We start from the raw sequence: 6,285 nt of genomic DNA, 5'->3' as shown, positions 1-6,285 counted from the left end.
GTCATGGTTGGTGCTGGGGGTGGAGTCAGGGTTGGTGCTGGGGGTGGAGTCAGGGTTGGTGCTGGGGATGGGGTCATGGTTGGTGCTGGGGGTGGGGTCATGGTTGGTGCTGGGGGTGGGGTCATGGTTGGTGCTGGGGGTGGAGTCAGGGTTGGTGCTGGGGGTGGAGTCAGGGTTGGTGCTGGGGGTGGAGTCAGGGTTGGTGCTGGGGGTGGAGTCAGTGTTGGTGCTGGGGGTGGAGTCATGGTTGGTGCTGGGGGTGGGGTCATGGTTGGTGCTGGGGGTGGAGTCAGGGTTGGTGCTGGGGGTGGGGTCATGGTTGGTGCTGGGGGTGGGGTCACGGTTGGTGCTGGGAGTGGAGTCAGTGTTGGTGCTGGGGGTGGAGTCATGGTTGGTGCTGTGGGTGGGGTCACAGTTTGTGTTGTGGGTGGGGTCGAGGTGGTGCGCGACGAGATGGCTGAAGCAGAGGAGCCAGTTGGTACAGATGGTGGTGGTGGAGGAGGACTACAATTATTTGGGAGCTCCGCTGGAAGCACGGTAGAGTCTGCACGAGGGGAGTGAGCTCTGGCTCTGGCTGGTGGGGAGTCACAGTAAGGCACAGTTTTTATTTGGGTGGAGCAAGGGTCTGGAGTCACAGTTCGATATACAGAAGGGTTGTGGGTGTGAATGTGGGTGGGGTTGGGATGTACAGATGGGGTTGAGGAGACACGGATGCTATCAATTTGTGCATGGGCAGGGCAGAGTGGAGGAGAAGGATTGGGTGACTCGGTTTGCATTTGGGTGGTGCGATGCTCCACATTTGGAGGAGTGGACGGAAAGAGGCTTTCCGTTTGAATGTGGGTGGTGCGGTCTTTTGAATTAGGAGGTGGGGGTGGGTATGGGCTTTCAGCCTGAATTAGAGTGGTGCGCTGTTTCACATTTGGAGTTGGCGATGGACTTTGGGTGCTGTAACGATTGCTATTTGGAGGTGGAGATGGACTTTGGCCAGTGTCTATGGTGTAATGTTTGCCACGCGGGGGTGGAAAGCGACAGAGGTGCTCAGAAGGAACTTGAACAGTACAGTCTTGGGTGTTTGATGGAGGCAGGGAGTGACGGGAGCTCTCGGTCTGTGTGGGAGTGGTGCAGTAGGAGACTTCCTTTCCAGGGTCACTTATTGTCCGGTTCAGCCGCTTCCTCCTCCGGACCAGAGATGGCGTAGTGCTCCCCTGGCGCTTGGAGCCGTCACGGCCCGCCACAGAGGAGCCGTATCGAGGCTCAGCGTGGTGAGCAGCCGAGGGAGGGCATGTGTGCCTGGGGGTCTTATTCACACCATCGGTAGCTTTATCTTCGGTCCTCAGTGCTTTAGCCCTCCACTCCACGACCCTCCGGTCGCCGGGGAGGCCGTTTTCATCCTTGGGTCCAGGAAGCGACACGTGGTTGTGGCATTCGTCCTGAGAGTCCCGCTCGTCATCTCCGTCCACTCCGACCGAATCCCCCAGGCTGTGGCCGCGCTGTTGACGTGCAAAGGAGGGCGGCTGTGGCTTTTTCAGGCGTGGAGAAGTCTGGATGGCTGTGCTGGTGCTGGACTTGTGCGTCATTGGAAAGGTTAGGGAATTGGCCTGAGGCGGTGCCCAGCACCGCCGCGCGGGCCCTGGGGTCAGCGGGTGAGGAGGAGCTCTGGCTAAGAAAGCGGCCACGACCTCCATGGTGCCTGCCATGTCCCCGCGCACTGCCCCCACCACTGACACAGTCTGGTCGGGCAGAGCATCGGTCCCCGGCCCGTCCATGGCTGTCCACCCCTTGGGGGACGTGCCGCTGTGTTTGCGGACAGGGTGAGGACTGTCATGCTCCGTGGCAGACTTCTGGTGGCTCTTGGTTCCTCCCGACATGCCGCCTCCATTGCCACCGCTGCTGCTGCTGCTGTTGTCCTCCAGGTCCTTGAAACGGACCTGGTGGGTGCGGTTGCGTCGCCGCTTGAGACGGCTCTCGATGTCCGGGGAGTCCCGGTTCAGCAGCACGGAGCGCACGGTCATTGTCCCGGGCAACTTGTCCGCCAAGGCGCTTTTGTTGTTTGTGTGGCTAGTGAGCGAGTGGTCGGGCTCCTTGCTCACCATGTCTTCGGTCGGTCTCCGTCCCCCGACATCCACAAGCTCAGCTCCAGTTCCAAGTGATGAAAGCCCCTCCCCTGTGTTAGTGAGTATATGTGGAAAAAAGCCACAATTCGTTTTGTTGGATATTCACTGTGACAGTGAAAGGCCTGACAATTTCATTGGTTGAGCTTCAGTTCCATCACACAGCAGACTGGGGATATATATGGCTGTGGGTTTATATTACATCCGTCTGAACTGTGAGTCTTTAGTGTAACTCGGTCTATCCTCACCTCAGGAGAGGATGGATTCCCATCGTCGTTGCTTCAGATGGAGCGTTTTTAAAGCGTAGCAGCTAAAGCACATTGGGTACAGAACACAGTGGTGAGTGATGAACCAATGAACAGTGTGTCACTGCTCTCACACACTTAAAAAAAAAATCAAGAGAAATTTCAAGCATTAAATCCGACCATTAAAATAAGAGTATCCCAAGAAAGAGAGTGTCCAAAAAGTCCAGATATCTGGGCCTTGTGCTCTGCATCGGTGCACTCAATTTTAGTAACACACAAGGATGTGAGATCCTGAAGGTTTCGGGGATGTCACCTCCAGATGGAGCGGCCTGCAGTCGCGTCCCCATCACCGTGGCCCGTCTCATAGTCTGCCAGCATTGTCCGTTTGGCTCACGGGGGACTGGACGGCTCCGAGACGGGACGACGTGTGCATGTGCATCTCCATAACATCTGCTGGATCCTCTCCACGTTTGGTTCACTCGCACTCCTTTCTTCCTCCTCGTTGCGCCGCTTCCCCTCCCCCGCTTTCTCAGTACTTCTCTCAGGGACTCATCCTCTCATGGTTGATAAGGTGAGCTCCTGAAGACTGAATAGGAGGGAGAGAGAGAGAGGGAGAGAGAGGGGGGGGAGGGAGGTTAGACTGAAATTTCAAAGGATAAAGTGCTCTGTTCCCTATTGTCGCTGCAGGCGGAAACCTTGCATCATTCAACTGTGTATGTTTGTTTTGTTTGTTTTTCATTTTTTTGGGGGGGGAATTAAGACCCTACGTAAAAGTAGCGAAAAGCTCTACAAGCTCCCATGTGTCACCACCATGAGATTGCTATTTTTGACCCAAGGGCTGTTCCAATGCTAGGGCTGTCACGAGATGATGATTAATTGTCACACTAGTTATTGTGATTAATGATTAAATTGTGTTTTTTTGGTATTGAACATTAGAACATTCGGAGTACAAAATACATTTCTGTTTGCCTTTTTGGCTTCATAATCCAAAGTTGCACATGGAAGATATGTAAACATGAAAACGATTATGATGATTAGGACAAAATAATTGCAGAGAGAGAGATAATTAAAATCGGTAGTCAAATATTTGCACAAATTTTCACTCTTTTTCTAAAATAGCAGATCTACAAGCTCATAGCGCGGCACGAAGAGACACGCTATGAGCTTGTAGATCTGCTATGTTTGAATAGCCAAAGAATAAATGAATGGTTAAAGTGGTTCAAATATAGCTAAAATCTCAAATGACACAGCAGATGCTTTCCCGGTTTTGATGGGTGGTTATAAATGGACAGTGTGACTGTCATGTTCAGTACGTATACTTCCTCTCCGTGTGACAGACGAGACCGTGGCCCACTGGTTAAGCCTGACGCACGATGGCGAGAATAGCCGGTGTATAAAGCTCAAGCTAGTCTAGGCACAGCACAGGACACTGGCATGGCACGCAGCAAAGTACAAATCAGCCTTTGGTCCTTTGCGATCTGTGACAGCCTTTCTGATTCATGCGGTCAACCTGTGACATTCTATCTATACCCCATGTTGTAGTTTGTAATGCCTTCCCATCAATTTGATTTGTGCGGTCCATGTTTGACAGTCCACAGCACACAGCCCATAACATTGCTTCCATTCCCTGTCTGCGAGAGGGCCCTAATGCTGCGCGTGTGACTTAAGACAATCTATGGGCCCGGTTAATCTACAGCCTTGTTATCTGCCACTGATGGCTTCTGTCACTGACAGGACCCGCTAATTCTGTTCCCGGGTGCGACACTGTGACTGACCGACTTCGTGTTCCCCCCTCTGTTCTTGTACGATGGTGGGAGGGGTAATTAGTGCCTCCTTCACAGTTCTCAGGTTATTTAGGAAGAGAGATACCCGAGGGGGCTGCCACTTTTATTTATGTCCTCTCTCTCTCTCTCTCTCTCTCTCTCTCTCTCTGAAGAGGAGGATCTTTGTGATGGTCGTGCCCCCTGGCCACCAACCCTTTTTAAAAAACACAATTATTAGGATTAATTGTTAATTACAGTGAAAGCTGACAGTACTCGGGTGGGGTTTATCAACCGGTACACAGATAGATATCTTAGTGGACTTAGAGACGAAACCACAGGATCCGTGCTCTGTATAATTTCTTGTCACTGCAGTGGATACAGATAAGCTGCTCCACTATGAGTCACAGATGAGGCTGAATCAGGTAGGGTCATGGCACGCAATCTTGCAGTCATAGAGAACGTAATCCTGCGTAGTCATAGAGCAACATCCGAATTAACGACAACATCACAGAAATAACAACTTGGGCCGTCACAGTCATGACATTTTAGAAAATGATTAATTGTCATACAAATAATTGTGATTTATTATTTAATATTAAGTCTGGCATTGGACATTGCAATATATCAATAAGAATTACATTTCTGATTGCTTTTTAGGCTGAGATATGATAAATAACTAAATATACAAAGCCTATCACTGAAATTTACAAAGTCAACAACAACAATACCCACATCAAAAAATGTTCTTTGAATTGCCAGCTTGAGCTGAGCTACCATTCAAAGCGTATAGCCATATTCTCCTTTGTTTCTAGCCTTGCTTTTTTATTAATAGCCCATTTCCCTTCACTCACAGATGTAACGGATTCTCTGCAAAGGACTCGACCTTCAACCTCCCCCCTGACAGATTCTCCCCTATAGCTTCCATCCATTCATTCCGTTCCAGTGCCATTATACTCTATCCTTCTATGGCAGGTCAACTCATTTCCACTGTCTCCCCATCATTCTTTAATTTGGCACCAACACTTTCTTCCTTCCACTCTCATCAGTCCCACTATACTCTCGCTTCTTCTACCACAACTTGGACGCATTTCTCCCTGTTTCTTTCAACTTGAACCTCAGCATCCACATTTGAGGGGGAACATTAGGCAAAAATGTGGCACGTTGTGAGGCTATTTTTGGCGAAGAGATTTGGTGTGGACGGAAAAGCTCTAGAGGGTTTACCTTTGTCCCTCTCTCTCTTCTGGGTGTCCTACACCAGATTTGCTCTGCAAAGGATTCCCAGAAACACATTTCCGTTTGTTTTGGGAACCCCTGGTTTAATGAATCCAGAAGATCTTAATGCTGGGTTCTCTGCTGTGGCAGGAGACCAACCCTGTCCCTCACGTGACATTTACATGTTGGGCTTTATTGGCAAGACAAAGGCATAAATCACCAACGCCGAGCAAGGAAGGTGTGCAGAGTAATAATGTCAGTATGGGTCGTAACTCTTTCACAGGTTATTATTTAAGATTTACAAGCTCCCCAGCTAGGGTTAGCTTCCTTACCAGCTTGCCTATAAACTCAGTGTTCATGTAATTCTGCGAGTGTACAAATGTAAGCAAATGGACCCTCTGGGTCCATTACCATGTGTAACTCGCAGAGTTACAAATGGATCGATTTTACACAGAATATTTGTGTGCCTCTAAGAAAGCTATGCCTCTCAACCTTTTCAGGCCGTCACCCCCCCAAAATAATCATATTTGAACTGCCTGGGGACCCCCCACCCTGACAGGCACTCAATTTAGTTTGACTCGTTTCCACAGATACATTTAGAGAGAAAAATAGCAGATCTCAAGCTCACGGCTATTTTCACAATTTTACGTGATTATTTGACAATTTCGCCAATGTTTGATCAGTTTTCATAGTATAGTTTGTTGATTACTTTTGATGCATTAATGGTCTTCCTAAAAATAATTGTATTACAAGTCCTTAAATTGTCACTTCGCTGTCATCTGGGGACCCCCTAAAGATCCTGTGGGGACCCCCCTGGGCGTCCCGACCCACAGGTTGCGAACCACTGCTCTAAGATGTGTGCTTGTGTGCCTGCGTGTGATGGTGAGGTCATATCCGATCTCCTGGTGCTAAGTTGTGCTGACGCACATGGAACAATCCCCCCCCCCCCCCCCC

The 6,285-nt window shown here is 49.9% G+C and overlaps 1 protein-coding gene across 2 annotated transcripts in view; it reads left to right on the top strand.

Annotated features, from left to right (window-relative positions):
• LOC306939773 (BCL2/adenovirus E1B 19 kDa protein-interacting protein 3) overlaps positions 1-6,285 on the top strand; it is an 81,385-nt gene that overhangs the window by 37,157 nt on the left and 37,943 nt on the right. The gene's annotated exons all lie outside the window — the stretch shown is intronic.

The sequence above is a fragment of the Electrona antarctica genome, assembly GCF_951216825.1.
Source record: "Electrona antarctica genome assembly, chromosome: 16".
NCBI lineage: Eukaryota > Metazoa > Chordata > Actinopteri > Myctophiformes > Myctophidae > Electrona > Electrona antarctica.
This window is presented reverse-complemented; position numbering and strand designations above follow the sequence as displayed.